Source organism: Canis lupus, chromosome 24 (assembly GCF_048164855.1).
Source record: "Canis lupus baileyi chromosome 24, mCanLup2.hap1, whole genome shotgun sequence".
Lineage (NCBI taxonomy): Eukaryota > Metazoa > Chordata > Mammalia > Carnivora > Canidae > Canis > Canis lupus.
Genome location: NC_132861.1, coordinates 37,407,502 through 37,433,017, shown reverse-complemented (window position 1 = coordinate 37,433,017; position 25,516 = coordinate 37,407,502). Strand labels below are relative to the sequence as shown.

At 36.4% G+C, this 25,516-nt stretch overlaps 1 long non-coding RNA gene across 3 annotated transcripts; it reads right to left on the bottom strand.

The window, feature by feature from the left end:
• Positions 1 to 544: 544 nt before the first annotated feature.
• LOC140616501 (uncharacterized) lies at positions 545 to 25,206 on the bottom strand. 3 transcript variants are annotated; one of them, XR_012016969.1, is made up of 4 exons: positions 24,927 to 25,206; positions 15,891 to 16,004; positions 1,178 to 1,274; positions 545 to 787 (listed from the first exon to the last, which is right to left on the bottom strand). It is a non-coding gene; the product is annotated as an uncharacterized lncRNA (long non-coding RNA). The 3 variants fall into 3 exon arrangements; XR_012016970.1 differs by lacking the exon at positions 1,178 to 1,274; XR_012016971.1 differs by lacking the exons at positions 545 to 787; positions 1,178 to 1,274 and adding an exon at positions 1,282 to 2,530.
• Positions 25,207 to 25,516: the final 310 nt, after the last annotated feature.

The window sequence follows — 25,516 nt, the reverse complement described above, 5'->3', positions numbered from 1 at the left end:
AGAAGCATCCGGCAGGAAGGACCCTGCAAGGATGCAGGAGCCAAGGGCAGGGGAGGATGAAGTCTCCGGTAGGAATCACCTCAGCTGCAGGCCCTTGGATCAGGTGAGGCATTGTCCCCTGGGACCATCCCCTAGGGTGATGACTCATTCTGACCTGCCATTGTCACTCATTTAGTCTTCACAGCTATAGGAGGAGAGGAATTCTCAGCCACCTTACAGATGAGGGACTGAGGCACTCAGACAATTCTGTGGCAGTCAACTGGCAGAGGGACAGAGCAGGGATCTGGGCTGAAAGTCAGTGCACTCCCCACCACCTTCCCCTTTCCCTGAGTCCTGCTCCTTGAGAAAGGAAACCAAAGCCTCTTCCCTCCAGCAAGCTGGGCCTTTGCCACACTGGCCCATCTCTCACTCTGCTCCTCTGCAGGCATGCTCCTACCCTCCTCCAGCTTTCACACAAGCACAGGGGCTCAATTTAGGGGTATAGGGATTAGGCAACTCTGCCTTCTGTAATTAGAATAATAGAGTCCATTAAAGTTTTCTTAGCAATTGATATTGTTCAAAATGTTTCAAATATATCTTTAAAAATAACATCAACATAGTTCAGGGATGCCAATTCCCATTGACTTGGTTACAGCTGCCTTGATTGTGTTCTGAGTTGAGATGGATCCTGAGGTCAACTCCAGGTGCAGTGGGAAAAAGTCCAGGGGTTAATGCATTGCATCATCTGTGCATATAGTCAAATCACATCATAAGCACATTTAATTCGCCCAAATCGACCACTAAGGTTCTATAAAAATGAAAGCAGAGACAGAGCAATTTTAGGAGTTTTACACATTCCAACACTCAGTAGACACATGCCCTGGAGTGAACGGATGATGGGCTCTCACCCACCCTCATGCGTCTCCTGGTGTGAGCATCTCACCACACTAAGTGGGATTTTGCTGTTTCAAAAAGATAACAAGTATTTTCAAACAGCAGACCCTCAAATATGAATCCAAATATTTCATCCACACTGTTCTGTTTTAACACTGAAAAACATTTTTGAAAGGCTTGAGGTTTCCAACTTGGCACCTTCCTAAGAGATTTTCAAGGCTAATTTTGTTTATGTGCAATTTTGTAAGGAGCCCATTCCTTTAGAACTCATCACTCACACGGGACATAAATCTAGAGTACTTACCATCCTGGTAGAGCGGATGAGCACTGGGCTGGATTTACACCTGCCAGCTCTGCCATTTACTACATCTCCAGTAAATTAGCAGCTTCCTAAGGCCTCACTGCAGACAGAAATAAGTAGCCCCAGGTAAACCCCAGAGCCAAGTGTTGGGAAAATACTTCAGCTGTGTTCTTCCAGGTTCCCAAGTTTTGTCTTTCACTCCATCTCCTACTAGCCGAGCCACCTTGGTCAAGTCAGTAACCTTTCTGATCTGTTTCCTTATCTTTAAAATGGGGCCAATAATCCATCACAAGTGGCTTCAAAGAACAAATCCAACAAGATAATGTGGGAAAAAGTATTTTTAATTTTAAAAAGCACTCTAAAAACAGTTTTGCTTTGCTTGTAAGTGGTTTTCTATTTGTGTTTTTAAGTTGCTATTGTGTATCAGAATGCAGAGCTGATCCTGTCATTCTCTATCTAAAATCCTTCTGCTATAGGCTGTTTATAACCCTCCAAAATCCACATATTTTAGCCCTAACTCTCAAAGTGATAGTACTTGGAGATGAGACCTTTGGGAAGTAATTAGGCTTAGATAAGGTCATGAGGGTAGGACTACCATGATGGGATTAGTACCCTTATAAGAAGAGGGAACTACTCAAGACCTCTCTCCCTCTCTCACTCTCTCTTTCTCTCCCCACCCCCTATCTTTCTCCACACCAAGGAAAGACCATGTAAAGATATATCCATGGAAAGGGACCTCACCAAGAACTCAACCATGCTGGCACCCTGATTGTACACTTCCAGCACCCAAAACTATGAAAAATAAATGTTGTTTAAACCCCCAGTCCATGGCATTTTTTGTGACAGCTCAAGTAGACTAAGTCACCTTCACTGACCGCCTGGGTCCTCAGGGAAGAGAGTATCTTCCAGCCTTACATGCCAGGTCCTTCATAAGCTGGCCTTTGTCTACCACCCCCTGCCCATTCAACACATACAAACACATCTGTAACTTCAATTTCCCTCACAGACCATGCTTCAAATAATTCTTTTCCATTGTGTATGTTATTTCCTCCTTTGGTGAATGATTCAAACTTCAGGAATCAACTCAAAATTAATTTCTCTGTGAGGCTGAATCAATTATTCTGTTGTCTTTCTTATGCCCATGTGTGCTGTGGTGCTTGTCGCATCGCATTGTAATTGGGTATTTAAATACCTTTACCCTCAATTGACCTTGGGAAGTATGAGGAGCTCTTTCTTATTCCCTTAATTAATGTCAACCTTCAGACTAGAGCTCAATAAATTGATGGGTGGATGAATTAATGAATGAAGGAAGGATCCATTTTCAAGTCAGAGGTTCATGGCTGTCTCCAGACAGTTCTGAAAGTGAAGAAAATAGTAGTAGTAGCAATGTGACTACTTTGGAGATGTCTACCACATTTCCCTCAAAAACTTGAAATTCTTTTTCCCCATCCACCTAACCTGACTACTAAGCTTCCTTTATGCCCTCACTAAGGAAGAGCAAACTTGGAAAATCCCACTGAAGCACCTCTTTGCAAAGAGAAGGATTGAAATATCTCACAGTACCGATTAAGTTGGATCACCAAGTATTTTTTATTTAGTGCCATTTAAAAACTATCTATTCAACTTACAGTTAACATGATAGCCAATGTAAACTCTTCTGATATCTTCTTAAAATATGAACAAAGATACTGAAAAAAAAAGAAACCTTACAACCAATAAAACTAAGAGAACTTTACAGGAAAGTAGATGGAAGTGTATTAGGGAAAAATACCTAGCCAATCTTTGCCATATGATATATTGGGACTCTGTACCACATAAAACAAAGACTTTTTACTTTTATTAATTAATTTATTTATTTATTTTGTGGGGTTTTTTGCATTTTTTATTTTATTTATTTTATTTTATTTATTTTTTATTTTTTTTATTTATTTTATTTTTTTATTTTTATTTTTTATTTTTTTATTGGAGTTCAGTATGCCAACATATAGCATAACACCCAGTGCTCACAAAGACTTTTTAATTTAGTCTCTGACTCAAACTTAGAAACCAAGGTCTATACCAAGCATCAATGTGAGGAGCCATTCCTTGGTGCTGATCTTGAGTTTTGACCAAAAAACTATTGCCTGATCTCTTGCTCCCTCCTACTGGCCACCAACTTAAACCCTGCATTTTTCTACATCTCTTTGGCAAGAACTCTTAGGGACCACTCATTACAAGTTCAGAGAAGCTAGGAAATCTACATTTTCATGTATTTCATCCATTCAGCTTATCAGGGAACAAGGCAAATAAATAGCAAAAGGAAAAGATGCCTTCTAGGTTATTACCAGAGTTTGGCAGCAGTTAGACTAGAGGTTGTATACACAAACCTAGCTGATAACTTTGGGTCTGGGAAAGTGAAGATTTGAGATTTTGCCTCAAATAGACAAAGAACAGGGAAAGTGCTATTGGAAATATCTAACAAAAGAATAATACAAATTTTAATTTGTTTGAAGATGAATAAAGGAAAATAATTCAAAGTAAGATAATTACTTAGCAAGAGAAATGGAACAGCATCTAAGACACAGTGGAAGAACATACCTCTGAAAAATGATCACCTCCGGGCATCAGAAGAAAATGTCCAGAAATCTGTATTCTCAGTAGAATGCAACAAGTCATTACCTCTTATGAAACAGAATGAAAAGAAGCTGAGATTTCAAAGACAATTGAATGAAAAGCAGAAATGGATAAAATATAGAAATGATTACCAACCTTTCAGAGTTATAATGGACTAGACCTGAGTGGATTATAAAAATCACCTTTTAAGGCATTTTGAGTTCTCAAGAAAAGAAAATCTACAAGAGAGTGAGATGGAGAAAGCAAGAACAACTTGAGAGAAGGTGCACTGAGGACTATAAGGACAGGATTGCTTTATAATTAAGTTCCTTTATCATTAAAATCAAGAGACTAAACTTGTAGCCCTATGCTAATTGAGGAAAATGAATCTGATGACCTATTAAACCGAGGTCCTCCAAAGAGACTGAAGAGGTCATAGGTCGCTAATGCTCCTTGCTTCCTAGTAAAAGTAAGCACAAATCCTCCTCTGGATTATAATAACCCATCAGATGTTCTTAGTATTCCCATCCATTAGGTTCAACCAAATATGAACTCACAACACAAAATTTCATCCAAACCCACAAGAAAACAAGGTACCATGATTAAGAATCATCAGAAATAAAATGCAACACATCACAATATCTGAGGGAAACTACAAAACTTTAAAGAAATAAATCAAAGAAGAACTAACTAAATGGAGAGATAGTTTATATTCATGGATAAGAAGACTCAATATTGTCAAGATGTCAATTTCTCCCAACTTGATCTATAGAGTCAATACAATTCCAACCAAGATCCCAGCAAGTTGTTTTGTATCAGTAAATTGATTCTAAGGAATATTACACTACTTGACTTTAAGACTTAATATAAAACTACAGTAATCAAGACAGTGTGATATTCAGTGTGAAAGAATAGACAAATAGCTCAATGGAGCAGAGTATAGAGTTTGAAATTAGACCCACACAAATATAGTCAACTGATCTCTGACAATGGAAAATAACAAAAATGTTGCTAGAAAAATTGCACATCCATGAAAAAAGAAAGAAGAAAGAAAGAAAGAAAGAAACTAACAGAGACCTTACATCTTTCAAATATCAAGAATAAAATTAAGAATCTTATAAAAAAATATAGTCAAGGAAAATAAAATAGCTTTCCTAAAAAAAAGATAGCAAGCTATTCTCAGAATTTACCTATCTTAAACTTAAATGCCAAAGGCAATGGAATAATAGCAACAAAGTTTTGAGGAAAAAAAGACTTACTGCCTGAAAACTCTATGCTGGTTGTTGCTTACGTGTAATAGCAATAGAAAATATTCTTGGATATACAAGGACGCAAAAAATATACCACTCACAGTCTTTTTGAAGGAAATAAAAACGAATTAAAGACAAAACAGCTGACAGGAATAAATGAATAAAAATAACACTGAAGAAAGTATTCTGTAAAAAAACTGGTAAATACTGAAATTATTAAGATAAAGATTAATTTTTTAAAGATTTTATTTATTTATTCATGAGAGACACAGAGAGAGAGAGAGAGAGAGAGAGACACAAGCAGAGGGAGAAGCAGGCTTCATGCAGGGAACCCGATGTGGGACTCAATCCCAGGACTCCAGGATCATGCCCTGGGTCAAAGGCAGGTGCTAAACCATTAAGCCACCCAGACATCCCAAGACAAAGATTTAAATGAAAACACCTGCTATCAATGAAATAACAAAAAAAGGGAAATGTCAAAAATAATTATCAAAAGAAAATATATATAACATAAAATGATAGTAAATACACAGTAATTTACTAGTCTAAATATTACATATTAAATTAACACATACTCTCAGTAAGAGAATGATTGAGGGAAGTAAATTATGCTAATTTGTAAATAATATATTAGAAGGTATTAGGTAATATTGATGATATTTTGATAATACTAGACAATTGATATTTGGTTGACATTGATAAAGACAGGGGGTAATTATATCCTTTTAACTAAAGGTAATCACTTAGAGAAGAAAACAAAAGAAATATTGATGTATTTACCAAAAATAAAACAAGGATATATATTTCTAAAGTACAAAAATGGCCCTAAAAATAAGATGAAAGAAGTAGAAGAAAACTTTTCTGTGATAGTAATAAATAACAATAGGATAAACTCACCTACTGAAATTCAAAGACATTCAGAATGAATTTTAAAGAGTCCAATTATAAATTATCTACAAGACATACATTTAAAATGACACAGATAGTTTAAAAATAAAAAGATGAACAAAGATATACCAGACTAATGTGAACAAAAAGAAAACAGAGACCAGAAGATTAATATTAAAGTAGAACTCAAAGCAATATTCAATAAACAAGATAAAAAGGTCCATATTTAATTGATAAAGGGCAAAATGCACAAGGCAGATAAAGTAACATAAAATGTCTATGTTTTGAATAATGTAGCACCAAATTACATGAAAAAAAAACTATTAGAAATACCAGAAGTTGATAGAAACACATTAGAAGCATGAGATTTCTTAATACATATTTTTGGGACCTGATAGAGATAATAGGAATATAGAAGAATATAGATAATGTGATTAAGAAAATTGATTTAACTTTTTCATTAAACCCGGCAGTTTATACAGAATATATCTTTTTTTCCAGTGTCCATGAACATTTATGAAAGTTGACCATATAACAGGCCCTAAAGAAAAACTCAAAAATTTACTCAGAAGCAAAAGCTATTATCTTCATTCTCTGGTAGACACTATTATAAGATTAGAAAGCCAGTGCAGATGCACACATATACCAAATCAACTGGAAAATGCTATCCTAAATCATTATGGAGCTAAAGAGGAAATCAAACATATACCTAGAGAAAGCTTGGATAAGAAGGGGGACAGACCATGTCTCCCATTAAAAGATTCAACATTATAAAAAGCAAAATGCACACTTCTCCATCAAGCTTAATTTACAAATTTTAATGTCATTCTAACAAAATCCCAGTCAGTATTTTTATTTGGAGAAATAATTCTAGAAACTATATAAATGGTGAATTGATGAGCTTTTTTATAGTAAAAAAAGATTTCGAAAAATAATAATTGGAGAAAAACTAGCATTGGAAATTATTAACATAAAGGATAAAGCTAAAACATTAGAAAAGGTACTGATACAAACGAAAATTTTACCTAGAAGTCTAAAAATATACAATATCTCAATATAGTTACATAATGCTTCAAATCAATAGGGAATCAGTATTATTATTATTATTATTATTATTATTATTATTAGGTGCTTGGATAATTGGTCAACAGGGAAAAATTTAAAAACCCACATCCCATCATTAAAAATAATACCCAGGTGACAATAGAGTATGAACTAAAATAACAAAATACTATTTAATAGTTAGGGCAACCTGCCTTGGGGAAAACTGATAATGCATATCAGTTTAAAAATGTCTATCATCTTTTACCCAGAAATTCAACTTTAACTATTCAGAATTTGCACAATGGAAAATAACAAAAATGTGAATAAAATTAAACTAATAGAGATATTTACTGTAGCATTAATAATAATATGAAAATTAACTGTAGTGTTCATAACAAAGGAACTATTTGAGTACTGTGTATAATACTGTGTATTAATAATACTGTGTATTAATAATGTTATAAATAATAATTTGAGAAAATATCTGAAGAAAGCTATATTGCATTGTTGCTTCTGTATAGATCTATATGATTTTCTACATAGACATATATGGTATCTGAGAAAAAAATAGTTTTACATCTTTCTTCATAATATGGCTATTTTTATTGCTTTTTCTTGCCTTATTGCACTGGTTAGGCCCTAATGTTGAATAGAACTATTGAAAGTTAGCATCCTTGCCTTGTGCCTGATCTTAGGAGGAAAAGATTTAGTATTTCACCACTAAGTATGAATTAGCTGTCTGAATTTTGTAAATACCCTTTATCAGGTTGAATAAGTTGCTCCTATTCCTAGTTTGTAGAGTTTTTATTAGGAATAGTACTGAATTATATCAAATATTTTTTCTGCCTGTGTTGAGATGATCATATGCTTTTGCCTTTTTTAGTTTCTTAATATTGTGATTTATATTGATTAAGTTTTAAAGTGAAACAAACTTGTGTTCCTGGAATTAACTTAACCATAGTAGATTATGGTTTAGAATAATCTAAATATGAAGAGCATAATATATATACTCTTCATAATTTTTTAAAATTTTTATTTATTTATTCATGAGAGACACAGAAAGAGAGAGAGAGGCAGAGACACAGGCAGAGGGAGAAGCAGGCTCCACGCAGGGAGCCCGATGTGGGACTCAACACCACCCCCACCACTCCCCCCCCACCCCCCCACTCCCCCCCCACCCCCCCCACTCCCCCCACCACCACCACCCCCACCCCCGGGTCTCCAGGATCACGCCCTGGGCCAAAGGCAGACGCTTAACCAGTGAGCCACTCAGGCGGCCCCATAAGTTGTTTGACTTGGTTTCTAAAATTTGGTTAAGAACTTTTTCATCTATGTGTATAGGATATTGATCTATATAATACTTTACTCTGGCTTTGGTATCAAATAAATGTTAGCCCTATGGAAAGAATAAGAAAGTAGTCCCTCTCTCTTCTAATTATCTGAAAGAGTTTGTGTAAACAGTATTTCTTCTTTAAATATTTGGTGGAATTCACCAGTGAAGCCACTTCATCTTTCTGTATGGAAAGTTTACAATTACAATTTATATTTATTTCATATATAAAAAATTTTTCAGGTTATCTATTTCTTCTTGAATATGTATTAGTAATTTCTCTTTTTAGGAATTTACCATTTTAACTAAGCTGTTGAGTTTACTGGCATAAAGTTGATTCTAATAATCCCTTATTATCCTTTTAATAAGTGCAAAATCTTTTGTGATATCACCTTTCTCATTCTTCATATTCATTTTTTATGCCTTCTCTATTTCCTAATCTGATTAGTTTATTGATTTTATTGATGTTTTATTAGAAACAACTTAAAAAGTTGTTATTGATTTTCCTTATTTTTTGTTTTCTAGTTTATTGATTTTCATTCTGATCTTTATTATTTTCTTTTTCATGATTACTCTGCATTTAATTTGCTTCTCTTTTTCTAGTATCTCATGGTGAAATATGAGATCATTAATTTGAGACCTTCCTTTTATTCTAAAAAAGCATTTAGTATTTTAACTTTGTTTTGATAGCATTCTACATATTTTGACATGCTGCGTTTATATTTTCATTCAAAATACTTTCTAATTTTTTACTATTCTTTTTACTCATATGTTATTTGCAAGTGTGTCATTTTAATTTCTAAATATTTGGGAATTTTTCCAAAGATCTTTCTGTTACTGTTTTTTTTTCTTTCTTTCTTTCTTTTTTTTTTTTTTTTAAGATTTTATTTATTCATGAGAGACACAGAGACGGAGAGAGGCAGAGACACAGGCAGAGGGAGAAGCAGGCTCCATGCACGGAGCCTGATGTGGGACTCAATCTCAGGTCTCCAGGATCACGCTCTGGGCTGAAGGCGGCTCTAAACCGCTGAGCCACCCAGACTGCCCTGTTACTGGTATCTAATTTAATTCCACTGTGGTTAAAGAATATATATTGTACTATTTGAATTTTTAAAAATATCTTGAGATTTGTTATGTGGTCCAGAAATGACCTATCTTGATAAAAACCTCCTAAACGTGTGCCTTGTTCTTTTGTTAGTATTCTAGGTCAATTTAGTATGTTGTTTGTCTTCTACATTTTTACTGATTTTCTATTTGTCCTATCAATTATTAATAAAAGGATGTTGAAGTCTCCAAGTAGAATTGTAGACTTAATCTATTTTTTTTACTGTTGTTTTATATATCTTGAAGCTTTGTTATTAGGTGCATAAGGATTTAGAATTGTAATGTCTGCTTAATGGACTAATCCTTTATCATTATGAATGATATAAATGACCTTTTTATCACTATATTTTCTCTCAACCCTACTTTGTCTGATATTAATAGAACCACTCCAAATTTCTTTTCATTCATTTTAGCATGGTGTATAGTTCATCCTTTTACTATTCATGTCTCTGTATTTAATGTTGGCTTTTTATATGTAGAGTATACGGAGTTGGACTTTGCTTTTATCTAATCTGACAATTTCTGCATTTTACTTGGGCTCTTTAGACCATTTACATTATATGTGATTATTGATAGGGTTGGCTTTTAATCAACATCTTGCTTTTTGTTTCTGTTTGTTCTATCTAATCTTTGTTCCCCCTTTCCTGCCTTCTGTCTTACTGAGTAGCTTCTATAATTCTATCTTATCTCACTTGCTGGTTTATTAGCTATAAGTAAGGCCTTTCGGTGGCTGTTTTAGGCTTAAAATAATACATTAAATAATACATTTTTAATTTATCACTCTTCTCAAATAATATTATATCAGTTAATGTATGGTATTAAAACGTATAGCAGCACTGGGTGTTATACTATATGTTGGCAAATTGAATTTAAATAAAAGTAAAAACAACATACAAAAGTATAATTATATTTCTCCCCTCCCTATCTTTGTGCCACTTTTGTCACATATTGATATTAACATAAGTCCAAAAAATACCCAACATATTATTTTTGCTCTACACAATTACTTATCTTAAAAGATATTTAAACATTATGAAAAAAGGCAAGATTTATCCTTATAGTTACAATTTCCAGTATCCTTAATTTCATTGTGTAGACCTGGATATTCATTGGCATCTGTTTCCTTCTGCCTAAAGTTTCCCTTAACATTTCTCGTAGTGCAGGTCTTCCAATAATGAATTCCTCCAGTTTTATATATATCTGAAAATTTCCTTACATTACCTACATTTTTGAAAGGTATTTTTATTTGGTATAGAATCCTAGATTAACAGTTTTCCCCCTGAGTACTGTAAAAGTATTGCTTCACTATCGTCTGATTTACATCATTTCCCATGAGAAGTCTACTATCATCTTTATTCCTCAGTATATAATGTGTCTTTTTTTTTCTTGCCTACTTTTAATATTGTCACTTTACAACTAGTTTTAACCAATTTGCTTATATGCCTTGCTCTAGTTTTCTTTATGTGTCTTACATCAGGGCTTCACAGAGCTTCTTGAAACTATGGGTTTATAGTTTTCACCAAATTTGTAAAATTTGGGGCTATTATATCTTCAAATATTTTTATATCTCCATCCCCCTCACCTCTGTTCTACTTTGTGGATTCCACTTACACATATATTAGACAGCTTAAAATTGTCCCACAGCTCACTGGTATTCTGTTTATTTTTTCAGTCTTTTCTGTGTGTTTCATTTAAGTAGTTCCTATTATGACCTTTTCATAAATCTTTTTTCTATAGTGTCTAATCTAGTTTGTTGCTTATTTCCAACATTATATTTTTGTCTCTACAAGTTTCACTTTGATCTTTTAAAAATATTTCATGTCTTTAATGAAAATTCTCACTTTTTCTTCTAGCTTCTTGAATATATAAAATACATACAATATAGTATGTTAGCACTTCTATCTCCCAATTTATCATCTGTGTCCTTTCTAAGTCAGTTTATATTGATTAATTTTTCTCATCATTGTGGCTTCTTTTCCTGACCAGTAATTTTTTATTGGGCATTAGACATTGTCAATTTTACATCATTGGATGTTGCATATTTTTGTATTTCTTTGCTCTAAGATACAGAGATGCAGTTACATTAATAGAAATAGTTGTAACCTCCTGGGTCTTGCTTTACACTTTGTTAAGAAGGACTAGGCAAAAAAAAAAAAAAGGACTAGGCCCATGTTTGGTCTAGGTATAATTTTTTCCCATTAATGGAGCAAAGACCTTTTAATTACTCTACTCAATGCTCAGTGAATTGAGTAATGTTTTCCGTGTTTCTGGTGGGAACAAGACTATACTTGACCCTGTCTGAGTTTGGTATTTGCTCATTCTGCTCTTTTGGACCATTCTCTCTCCTCTTCAATAGTTTCCTCATCACATGTGCTGAAGGGTCATGAGTGAGCTATTGTAGATATTCAGAGCACCTTATTGATCTACTGATCTATCTATCTCTTTCTCTCTATTACTACTCTCCCCTCCTGCAAGTTTCCCTGGCCTAGCTTCCTAGGCATCCCCAACACCTACCTCCAAATCCACAAGTCAAGAAACTGGAGTTCCATGTCATTTCCCCCTCCTCATGCTGCTGCCTAAAATCTCTCTAGGTAGTAAGCTGTGGAAATCATAGAGATTACACTTTTTGTTTCCCATCTCTCAGGGTTCACTGTCCTTTGTTGTCAGAAGTCCAAAGACTTGAAAGCTGTGGTTTAACTTATATACATATATACATATGGATGCGTGTGTATATATGTAATACATATGTATACATAAGTGCATATGGGGGTATACACATGTATTCTTTTTTTTTCATTTATTTCACATAAGTCAGAGCCCTGTTTTTCTATCTTGCTAAAAGCAGAGATCCTGATTGATACCATTTTATTCTTTAAGAGATAGAAGCACTTTAGAAGCCCGTTCTAAGGAACTTTTTGCTAAAGCTATTTTATATCAGAGTGTCTGAGAGAGATAAACACAGAAAAAGAGATATTCTGAGTAAAAACATGTTTCCTAGTATATAAATTAGGACTACATAAAACAAAAAAAAAACAAATTAAGTATAAAAACTAAGGAAGTCTGTGTAGTAAAAGACGACATCCAAAAAGCTAATATCCAAGTGAAACAAGTCAGACAGAAAAAGACGAATGCTGTATGCTCTTATTTATATGTGGAACCTTAAAAAAAAAAAAACTGTATTCATTGATACAGAAAATAGATTGGTGTTTTCCAGAAGCAAGGACTTGAGAATGGCAATGGGTGAAGGTAGTCAAAGATACAAAATTTCAGTTATAAGATGAGTAAATCCTGGGGATAGAATGCACAGCATGGTGACTACAGTTACAAATACTGTATTATATATTTGAAACTTGCTAAGAGAACAGATCTTAAAAGTTCTCATCACAAAAAAATAAATTATAACCATGTAAGATGATAGATGTTAACTAAACTTGCCACTTACTGTGGTAATCATTTCACAATGTGTGTGTGTGTGTGTGTGTGTGTGTACTCTGTTGTACACCTTTGAACTAATACAGTGTTATATGTCAATTATATCTCAGTAAAGCTGGGGGAAATTTTACCTACATGAAAAAGAGAAAGATTTGCAGTAGCAGTTTTGTTATCTTCAATTAAAGAATTATTTGACTTTTTTTTAAAGAAAGAAAAGAAACATACTTAAAATGAAACAATAACAAAAGCTTTGAAATAAAGACATGGAAAAAAGATACACCGAGAAATAATAAATGAAGCTAATGTAGTGGTATTTTTAAGTATCAAACATTTAATGAGGCAAAGAGAAACATTTGATATTTAGAAAATAAGCAATCTCCAAGAAGATCATAAACAAAATAGCTTGGAATGTGTAAAGGAAACAGAATTACAAGAATAAATTGATAAATTCACAATTGTGGTGAGTGATTTTACATCTCTTCCCCTCAAAAATTGATGGGACAATCCCATAAAATATTATGATATAAAAATGTAAAATATATTTATGAAGAAAAATTTCACACCCAAGAGAATAACTATTTTCAAGTACATAAAAAGATTCATAAAAAATGACCATATATTAGACCAGAAAAGATATCTCCTCAAAAAAAGGTTAATAGATATCAAAATGGAAGAAAATATTTGCAATGTGTAAATCTGAAAAGATAGTTTATAACTACAGCTTCACTGTCTTATATGGTAGCCATTATCCACAAATGGCTAATGAACACTTGAAATGTGGCTAGTCCAAATTGAGGGATACTGTAAGTATGAAATACAAACTGGACTTTGAAGCCTTATTATGAAAAAAACACTGGTTGTTTACATGTTGAAATAATTTTTTAGATATGTTAGGTTAAATAAAATAGATTATTAAAAATAATTTCACTGGTTTATTTTGATTCCCTTAATGTGACTAGTGGAAGATTTTTTTTTTTACTAGTGGAAGATTATGTGGCTCACATTATATTTCAATTAAATAATAAATCTAGAATATACAAGGAACTCTTAAAAATCAATAAGGAAAAGACAGCAACAGTAACCTCAACAGAAAAAAAGGCAAGAGATACAAACAGGCCGTGTACAGACAGGAAATCCAAAATAATCTAAAATAAGCATATGAAGATCTACTCAAAATAATTAAGAATGAGAGAAATGCAAATTAAAACAGCAATGGAAAATACAGATTGGCAAGCATAAAATGAATAATGCCAAGAATTGTTGAGGATTTGGAGAAGCAAGTATCCTTATTACTGCTGGTGAGAATGCAGTTGGGTGCAGCCATTCTTTTTTTCTTTTTTAAAGATTTCATTTATTTATTCATGAGAGACACAGAGAGAGAGAGAAAGAGAGAGAGGAGAGACGGGCAGAGGGAGAAGCAGACTCCATGCAGGGAGCCTAACGTGGGACTCAATCCTGGGACTCCAGGATCACACCCCAGGCCGAAGGCGGCAGCAAACCGCTGAGCCACTGGGGTTGCCCAGGGTGCAGCCATTCTGAAGAATAAAATTAAAGAGATGCATATGCTATAACCCAGAAATACCACTCCAATGTCTATATCCCAAAGTAATTCTTATGCAGCTACAAAGGGGCATAAGTATAAGGATACTTGTTGCAATGTTATTTATGGTGACCAAGAGATGGAGGCAACCTCAGTGTCTATCATTGAGAAAAAGACATAAAATATGTGATGGATATTCTCCAGACAGTACTATGTAGTAGTTGAAAGCAATAGATTATATTTGCACAGAGCAATGCATATGGGTCTTGAAAACAGAGTAGGTGGTGTGAAATGTATGAAATAAATTTCCATGTATATCATATGTTTTGTCATATATTATATATAATACACACATAAAACAATACCTTTTGTGGGAACATACCCTAAGATAAAGTTACACATTATTTCTATTATAATAGAGCTGTCAGTGGGGGATATAAATGGGGGAAATGAAGAATAAGAACATAATTTAAAAATAATAAGAGTAAGTAAATAGATATATGCCTGCAAATTCATATACATACAACTCTGGGATGATAATGTATCTTGAACTGGGGATTTAATAAATTCAACCCTCTACACCTTTGGTTGAAAAAATTGGGACAAACTGTTGCATCTATTCTAGGACAAGAATAAATGCTAAATTTGAGCATCTTACTTATTGAAATTTCCTGTCATTCAAGGGAAGAAGGGAAATACAGTTACCAATCTGGGCAATATCAAAATAAACACAACTGTTTCTGAGGTGAGACAAACTATGTCTTAGCATAAACTCCCATAATAATATCCATCTTAGACTAGCATTAATGATTTTTACACTATGTTCAGAGGATATCTTCAACAAATGACTATGTAGAGAAATGTGAGGTAGTGGGTAAGAAGGAGGTGGAGAAAGAAAAGCAGAGGGAGAAGGAAGACCCAGCTGTAGGGCTTCCAGCTTCCATTTCAACCGTATTGACCTATTTTAAGGCATTAAGCTTCCACATAAGGTTTTATTTGAAGAAAATATCTTGTGGTTAAAAAAGAATATATGCCATTTTCCTAGGCCTTTGTATAAGATATTGAACAATATAATGAACAGAATCTTCAACCGGAGTTATACAAAAGTTGCAGAGTATTCTTCATATCACTGTGTCTGTTACCAACACTGGATGGGAACTGAAGACATCATATTAGATCACTGTTCTCTGAAAAGACACTTCTATGGGAAGCTAAAGTAATATAGTACAGAGTGTGTCTCTCTAGTAATAGAACTCACTAAAGAGTTAATTTAGAAAATTGGGAATTTACAGTTAATGATCTGTAGGCTAATTCTCCAAGGTCTTTGGCAGGCTGCTTCCAGAGGATTTAACAGGTAAACATTCCAAGTAAACAGATATGTTCAATTGTTGACTAAAAGGGAGCCATTTATTTTAAAGAAAATTGAAGTGTTATTAAACAAAAAGAGCCTGATTTGTGGTTACCAAATAAGGATTCCTCTAGCTCCCCTCCAATACACCAACATGCATGCACACAAACATGTGAATCTACACACACCTGCATGAGAGTGGTTTGCAGAAACACGTAAAGGTAGGATCAGACTTCCACAGAGAGCAGCTTTCCATCTGCACAAGTACTTGAATAGTGGCTCAACTGAAGTCCTATGCAACACTCTCAAAAAAAGAAAAATGAGTTTTTCATCGGAGATTTTAAGATCAGTCATAACCAATCTACTTGACTACTTTTTATATATACATTTTTTATTAGAGTTCAATTTGCCAACATATAGCATAACACCCAGTGCTCATCCCGCCAAGTGCCCCCCTCAGTGCCCGTCACTTAGTCACCCCAACTCCCTGCCCACCTCCCTTTCCACTACCCCTTGTTTGCTTCCCAGAGTTAGGTGTCTCTCATGTTTTGTCACCCTCATTGATATTTTCTATTAAAGACCCCTATATATTGCTCTAATTTTTCTTATAGAATATCAGAGAACAGGATATCAGACCCTAGGATGGGATCCAGGACCTTGGACTAGATTCAGGGGCAAAAAATATTGGCTTACAAGTTGACAAACATGGACTCAACGAAGATTGAAAATTAGCTCATGGACTTCCAGGTTTTGGTAACAGTGGAATAGCTAAAATTGAACTAACCTCTGTGCCAATGACAATTATAAACCTGGGACAATATTTTTTAAAGATGTAACTATTTGAAGGACTGGAGAGTGACACAAAGCAGGAAGAAACTAGAGTCTCAGCGCTCTAAAGGCTGAAAGTTCGATATCAAGGTATGATCAGGACTGGGTATTTCCCAGAGCTATGAGAAAAATTCTGGTCCATGAGTCTCCCCTAGCTTATGGTGGTTTGCTGGTAATCTTTGGCATTTCTTCACTTAAGGATACATCACCCCAATCTCTGCTTCATCTTTATGAGGAGCTCTCCCTATGTATGTGTGTGTGTGTGTGTCAAAATTTCCCCCTTTTGGGGGACATGAGTCATATTAGACTAAGAACCACCTTACGACTGCATTTCAACTTGATTATCTCTGTAAAGACCCTATATCTAAATAGGGTCACATTCTGACATACTGCAAGTCTTTAACATATGAATTTTGAGAGACACATTCAACCCATAGCAGTAATAATTGCATTTAAGTAGCTTTTCTCTTGAAGACAGACCACAGTCCACATGGCACATAAAAAAATAGAACTCAAGAAAGAAACGACATTGAAGTGTGAGGCTGTCAAAATGGCTAGAAATTGAGAAGAAAAATCCCAGAAAAGAGTGAGCCACCAAAGAGAGAGCCACAAAGTGCTTATAAAAACTGCCCTCAAAATCTTAGCTGACTTCTGAACTGCTCATGCATTGAGTGATCAGAAATCTATAACTGGTAAGCTAGAAGAGATATGAAGATTGTCCTAGTTCAGACTAAAACAAAAATACCATACACTGAGTGGCTTAAACAACAGAAACTTATATAACATAGTACATGCAGCTGGAGGTAGATTTGGTTTCTGGTGAGAGCACTCTTCCTGCTTTGTAGACCCCTTCTCACTGTGTTCTCATATGGCAGAGAAAAAGCTCTAGTCTCTTCCTCTTTGTATAAGGACACTAACCCCATTCATGAAGGCTTCATTCTCATGACTTAATTACCTCCCAACAGCCCCACCTTTAAATGCCATTACCTTAAGTATTAGGGCTTCAATTTAGGAATCTGATAGGGACACAACATTCATTCCTGAACAAAGATATTCCCGGAGCTACCTCATGCTGAGGAGACAGAGTTTATGGCTCAAACACTAAATTTAGAGATCTTTGGCAAACCCCAGAAATCTATTTAAGCCCCACAAGGGTCATACCTTGGACTAGAGGCTACATTTGAGCCCCAAACAGGGAAAAACTGAAATAGAGACATCTGAGAGAACCTAAAGTTATATCTTCACAAGTTGAAGTGGTCTGCTAGTGATTAACTCATTTATAGAGCAAATTTAACACTCATCAGTATAAGAAAACAGACTCCAGAGTCTCTAGAATATATCATCCATAATATGCAATAAATAATAAAATATTATTGGATATGCAATAATATTGGAAAATGTGACACATAACAAGTAAAATAGTCAATAGAAATAGACCCTCAGACAACATAGCTCTGAAGTAACTATGAGAAAGAGAAGGGGCTAAGATAAGATGAGTAGTGGCATTTGCTTTGGGTGTTAAATTTAATGAATTGTCCAGAAAGTCAGTAATCAAAGTAATATAATGCAGTATTATAACAAGTCAAAACTAATGCAGAAGAAATCCATAATGTATAAAATGTCAAAAATTTAAATAAAAGCATAATTAATAATAATGCCATGTTGAGTCTTGCTGGAACCTGAAGAAAAGGAAAAAATCCAACATGTTTTACTTAAAATTTTTGTCAGAAAAAAGTTATAAAATATCAGGCAAAATTTTTCTAAATCTGAGAAAACTTTAGCACAAAGTACTAAAACTTTCAGCAAAACCCATACAGAACAAATACAAAGACAATCTCACTGAGGTATATCATAATTTAATTGTTAAAAACAGACCAACAAACCAACAAAGATGTAAAAAAAAATCTGTAAAGCAGCCAGAAAAAAAGACACAGGTCTTTTGCAAACAGGTCAACAGTAATAGGAATAGTGGCTTACTGCTTATCAGAAAAAAATGGAGAACAGAAAACATAAGAGTATCTTTAAAGTGCTGAAAGGTATAAAAAGCAAAAAAAAACTTTAACAGAGATTCCATATCCAGTAAAAAATGTCCTTCAATACAGAAGATAAATAAAGACATTTTCAGATCATTGAAAGCAGAATGAATCCATCACCAAGAGGCCCATACCACAAGAAATGTGAAAGGTGACTATTTTGGCTGACAAGTGACACCAGTTGGAAATTTAGATCTATGCGAAGGAATAAGGAGCACTAGAAGTCATGATTTTATGGGTAAATTTCTTCATTATTTTTAGTGTCTTTTTAAGAAAATTGAATAAAGTAATAATGTATTGTGAGGGTTATAAAAATATGTAGAATTAAATATATAACAGCAGTAGAACAAAGAACACTAAAGGTAAATGGAATTACACTTTTTATAAGATCCTTACATTAAACAAAGTATAGTATAGTATCAATTTCAGTTAGACTGTGATTAACTTAAGGATGCATATTATAATTCCTAGACAACAGACTTTTTTAGAAATACAAAAATATAAAAATGTGTAGGCTATAAAGCAAACAGAATATAAAGTAAAACATTTTAAAAATACTTTATTATCTCAAAGGGAAGAAGCAGAAGAAGAGCAAAGGAAAAGAACAGAGAGGAAAAAAAGTTTTAAATAACAAATGACAAATGAGAGCTCTCAGTGGCCATATAAATAGTGGTTTGAGACAGACTAGAGTTTGAAACTCGACTTTACCATTTGACATTTGAGTCACCTTGATAAAGTGTCTGAACCTCTCTAAGAAGTTTCCTTATCTGTAAATAATAGTACCTGTCTGCCAGAATTATTGTACAAAGTTTGTTTAGATTATGCACATAAACCCTTTATCACAATGCCTGACCTTTAATGAACCAACAATAAATAAACAGTGGAATCAGCACAAAGGAATTCAGCCCAAAAATGAAAAATATGAAAGATGACAGGTGGAAGTTCTATCTATCAGACCCCACTGGGATGTTGATAGCTCAGTGACACCTTCATTGATTCCTCCATGAAGAAATAATCTACCCATCCTCAGAGCTCCCAAAGAATTTTATAAATCATGCTATGAGAGCACTTATCAAATTGAATTATACTTATTTCCTTTAACTAATCTTTTTATTTTGAGAGAATTGTAAATTCACATACAGTTGTATGCACCTGTTCCATGAGTATGCTCTCCTTCAGCGCTAACATCACAACATCACAACCAGAATGTTGATTCAATCAAGATATAGAACATTTCTATCACAAGATCTCTCATGTTGCCCTTGTTTGGACACATCCACTTCCCACCACCTCCCTTAGGCCCTGGCAACCACTAATCTGTCCTCCATTTCTATGATTTTGTCATTTCCATAATGTTATAAAATGAAATTATACAGTATATAATCTTTTTGAGCCTGGCTTTTGTCACGTGGGGTTCACCCAACATCTTCAATCTCCAGGATTCAAATTTTACCAAATTTAGGAAGTTTTCAGACTTGATCTCCTCGAAAACTTTTAAGCCCCATATACTTTCTTCTAATCTTCTGGGATTTCAGTAAACAAATGTTACAGCTCTTGTCAGAGTCCCACCATCCCTGACACTGTTCATTCTTTTTCTATGTATTCTTTCTCTGCTGTTCAAACCGGATAAATTGTATTGTTCTACCTTCCTCTGACACTATTCTGGAAGGAGAAGGGGAGGCACTGCCTCTTTACTGCTAGGGGGAGGGAGAAGTCCAGGTTCCCCACCAGAGACTCGGGTGGAAAGGCTTGCAGTTATTCAGGGCAGGGCTGGGAGTTTGGGCTCTTGACTTAGCCTCCACTGAAACCACCCTGGCTAGGAGAGTGCATAGAAGCACCTCTTTAATTCTCTCTAGGTGGTCTTTCCTGGCATCACAAAGAGGGAGTGACATTGTGACCCCTGGGTGGTGATGAAAGCTCTCACTGTTCACTAGGTCCAGCCTACACCACCCGAGGAGAGCCAGTGACCCTCATTCTAGTTTGGCAAGAGTGGGAGTCTAGGCTCCCCACTCAGCTTTTGCTGGTGGTGATGGGCTACACTCTCTTCCGTGCTGTTTGCCTGGAGTTCTGAAGTCATTGTCTAACGATTTCTTTCCTGGGCCTTTGACTAAAGAGAGGCTTTTATGGGGGCTTCTTTGTGTCTCTGTGCCTATTGTCCTGCCTGGGCTGCAGTTTTTTTCACCTCCAAGTGTGGGATATACCAGATAATAAGAAGACCCAGGGAATTCACTACTGGCTTTTCTTAGGTCCCGGGAGCCCTTAAACAGGGTGCCTTCTTTCCTCAACCTTTCAAAGTCTACTTATGTTTTTTTCTTGTATAATATCCAGGATTTTTCATTGTGCTTAACAGGACGAATAGGAGGAAGTACATCTGTTCCTCCTTCCCAGAAGTGCCAGTACTGAATTGCAATTTGGTTTTTACAGTTTTCTCGTCCAGTGGAATGATTTGAGGGCAAGGAACAAACTTGATTCATTTCGGTTTCCTCGGCACCTAGCTCAGAGTGTGTGTCCCATACACGCTGTTAAATGAATGTGTGAATGAATCAGTGCCTAAGGGTCCGTGAATCATCCTTTGCAGTGCCAAGATCTCTGTGCTATGCCTTACAGCCTTTCAAACACTGAAACTGGAAGTTCTTACCTGTGTGCCTGCAGCTGGAGCTCTGAGATGTCCTCGTGCAATGCCAAGGGCTTATATTCTGGTTTGACTGTGTGCTGTCCTAACGACCCACCATGAGGAAAGCGGACCAGAGACAAGGAAAGAACAAAAGCCATAGTTCTAAAGTGTAAGGAGGGCATGTACTCTAGCAGAAAGCTCCCCAAGGAAGAAAATACCAGAAAGCCTTTAGAAACATTATGCCCAGATGTTTTCATATCATCTCTCCATTTGCTGTTGCCTGGAAAGCTGCTAGGTTAGAGTCAGAGAAAACAAAGCAGGGAACCTTTGGGGATTTCCCAAATTGAAACAAAATTGCATCTCATTAAGATGTGCACACACACTCACACACACAGCATACTCGAGTTGTGGGTTACATGAATTCCCACATCACTGGGTAATTTATTCAGTTCCTATTCCCGCGCTATTGAGACGCACGGAAATACAAACCAGCAAACATAAATAATGAACAGCTTTAGTGCCTTAATCAATCATAAACATTGTGTTAAGCCCCTCAAGAGAGGCTTGTAATGAAACCCTCCATTCATAATTTGGGGTGCCCAGACCATGTCTAGGGACATGGTCTGGGCATGTAGACCAGCCTTACCCACTCTGTGATATTATTCAAAGGGGTTAATCCCAAGCTGGGCTTGCTTTTTAACCAAGACCTGTCAGCCTCATGTCCCCTTTCTTCCAAAGGAACAGATATGATTAAATCAGCCTTATACAACAGAAATATAATGTAAATCACATAGGAAATTATAAAATTTCTACTAGTCCCAATACAAAAAATAAAAAGAAATCTATGAAATTAATTTTCATAATCTATTTTATTTAACCCAATATCTCCAAAATGCTATCATTTCCTATGTAACCAATAGTTTTTAAAATTATTAATGAGTTGTTTACATTTTTTGTACTAAGCCTTTGAAATCTAGTGTGTGTTTCACATTTACGGCACATCTCAATTTGGACTAACACATTTCAAGTGTTCAATAACCACATGTGACTAGTGGCTACCATTTTAAATAGTACAGATCAAAACCGTGAGTGAACAAATAAATGAGTGAATAAAAGGCTCTGAGGCCACCGTCCATCCCCATATGCCCATCACCCATGCTGGCTGGAGATGGCTAGCCAAGAGCTAGAGACTTATAGTTATGATCAGTGGGAAAATGTCCTGCCTTAATGCTTGTGCACCAATGTACCCCATTCCAGGGTTCTTTCACACACTCCTTTTGGTCCTCATTATGCCCCATGAAGGTGGTAGGAGTCTACAGGAATCAGGACCTCGGGCCTAGCAGACAGCCCACTCCCACCCTGCTGGCCGCTCAGCAACAGGCCAACAGATAGTGTGCCAGGGCCACCACAATGAGAAACTTCTGCTAAAACCCTCCCCTCTCAGTTCTCCCTGGCTGTCAGGTGCTGCTGTATTTTTTACTTCCTTGGAGAGTGGCCTCTGGCCATGTTTGTGTTCCAAAGGCAGGCAGTCCCACAGAGGTGCTATGGAGGAACTAGCTGCCTTCCTGGAACAGGTAAAGATTCCCAACCCTACACTGTAAGCTGCACTCTACAGTTCATCAAGGACTCTTTCACACACATCTCTAATCCCTCCACACTCAGGGCCAGGCCAGCACAGCTGGGGCTCAGACCAGAGGGCTGATTCCAGGATGGAGTCTCAGAGCCTAGGATGGACTCAGATAGGATGTTTTACCTAGAGCACAGGCAAAAACCAAAGTGTGAGCGTACACACACAGGTCATGAGGCCCCAAAATCACATTTGTAAGAAACCAGAAAGCTGAGGTGGTTGGATTATAACAATTCATACTACTCATCTCAATGCTCTGGTACCCTGGCTTCTTTCAGGGTACCTATGGAACAAGGTAGGTTTAGAAAGGAAGGCAACACCTGGTCAGCCAGGTAGGCTTAGGAAGTAAAACTAATCCTAGAAATTCCATAGAGACAGAAAGCAGCTTAGTGATTGCCAGGGTCCAGGGGAAGGGGAACATGGTGAGGGAATGCTTAAAACATGTAAGCCTTCCTTTTGGGGTGATAAAAATATTCCAGAACTAGATAGTAATGATGGTTGCACAACATTGTGAATGTACTAAATGCCATTCAATTGTACACTTTAGTAATGGTTAAAATTCATGTGTTATATGAATTTTACCACAATAAGAACAATTAGGGCTAGAACTTAAATTCAAGGCTTATGACCAAGTCCTGCTCTCAGGGCCAGGCCCACACAGCCCAGCACAGACCCTGGATGCCTGCCATGCCCACAGAGTGGGACACTCAACTAACAGCGAAACCACCTGGCCATAGAAACTGCAAATTGGCCACTGTTGAGTCTGGAAGATTTGATGCAGCCAGTCTCTGACAAGAGAACAAGAAGCTTGTTCAAGGGATGGAGTCTGTAAGTACCTAAACTCCACTCCTCGGCTTATTAGGGAACTTTAATCTTTGAAACCTATAAACCCTTCTTGATGTTATTTATATGATCAGTGTGTGCAATATCTCTTGAGGATAAAGAGTTGCATAAATTTATACTACTCACTGGGCAGAGCGGAATTCCCGTTAGTTCTCCTAAAATTCCCTCCTGTCAAGTTTTATGGGGCTGGAGGAGAAGGAGGGATTTAGGTCTAAGATGTCAGGATTTCAACATACACTCTCTCTTTCATGATCAGCTAACCTTTCATCTTACCCTCTATCAAACCTGATCTTTCCAGATTTAAGAACCCTAATTGCTCCCACATCCCTTTTGATCATTTTTGTAGCCTTTCCATCAGCTTTTACTATTTGTCCTCTTTCTCTCTGAAAAGGGAGTGATTAGAATCTCCTGAAATACTAGAACGCACAGAAGAAGCAGCATCTACCATTATTGAATCTTCTGCACACTTGGTTCATCAGATCCCCCCATGAATTTAGCATCAGCATCTGCTCCTAGGCTTAGAGGCCAGCAGGCCCTGCACAGCCCAGCTCCCACCTTCCTCACCAGCCTGTTCTCATACTACCCTGCTCCTCGATCTCAATGCTCTGGTACCCTGGCTTCTTTCAAGTGCATCAAGATTCTTTGAACCTCAGAGCTCTTGTACATGCTCCCCATTTAACAGGAGAGAAGCTGTGCCTATTACAGAGAAAGCACTCCATACATATCTGTTGAGTGATGACTCAAAGCTTAATCACCTGCTAGGCACTGGGAATTCAGAGATGAACAAAACACAATATCTGCTCTCAAGAAACTCTCAGTCTAGCGGGAAAAGACAGAAAAGTAAAGCAATGAATACACTTATAAGCAACAGCTGCCTTCAACGCTAAGAAGGAAGCACAGCAGAGTCGAGGAATACAAAAGGAGATCATGTAAACTAGGTGAGGGGGTACCAAGAAAGTCTTCTCAGAGGAGAAACATTTGACATGAGCTTGAAAGGATGAGTAGGAGTTGTCCAGTGGTAGAGAGGACCCCCTTCCCATCAGATCAAACCACATGAGCAGAGGAACTGAGCAACGAGAGATCTGTGGGTGACTGGATCTGAGATAAGTGGCAAAAGATGAGCCGAGGAGGCAGGTAATACAGGAGTTCAAGCCGCCAACTCTTTTCAGAGCCTTCCCTAAGCCCAACACCCAAACAAGGACTAATGGGAACATGGGACAATCTTCCAAAAGCATTGAACGCACAAATAGAGCTGGTGCTATTAGTGCTAGATACTTACATGCTCTTAGTGTGGAGCACAAAGGCCTTTATCATGCAGGTCATAATGGCAGTCAACATCAAACACCCATTCATTGGAGACTGGTAGGGTACAGGCATGAACACACAGTGGAGAGGAAAAAGAATATCTCAGAGCAACTTAGACTTTTACATATACTTCCGTATCCCAGCATCGTACACACTCACACCACACAGGACAGTTGCCGCCTCAGGTTTCACTTCAAGGGGACTGGCAGCCGCCTGCTGAGGGCAGCAGAAAGCCACAATCACCCCTCCCCCAGTGTCCTCTTACACCCATACCTCCTTGAGGATGCCTGGAAATCCAAGAACAGAAGTTTCCATTATGACACAAGAGAGAAGATTCAAAGTATAAACACACTGAGAGAGTTAACACCTTGCCTGGCATTCCCTCAACCATGGTACCAATGAACAAATGATGATTTTACTGTTAAATCCAGGTCCAACTTTTCAATCCACTGTAGCTCCTGGAAAGAGAAGCCCTTTGCCTCAAACTCCACATTAGAGCTTCTCAGCCATGTGTTGAACTTTCAAGACTTTGGTTAGGTGTTTCCTCTGCCTTTCTCAGTTGTC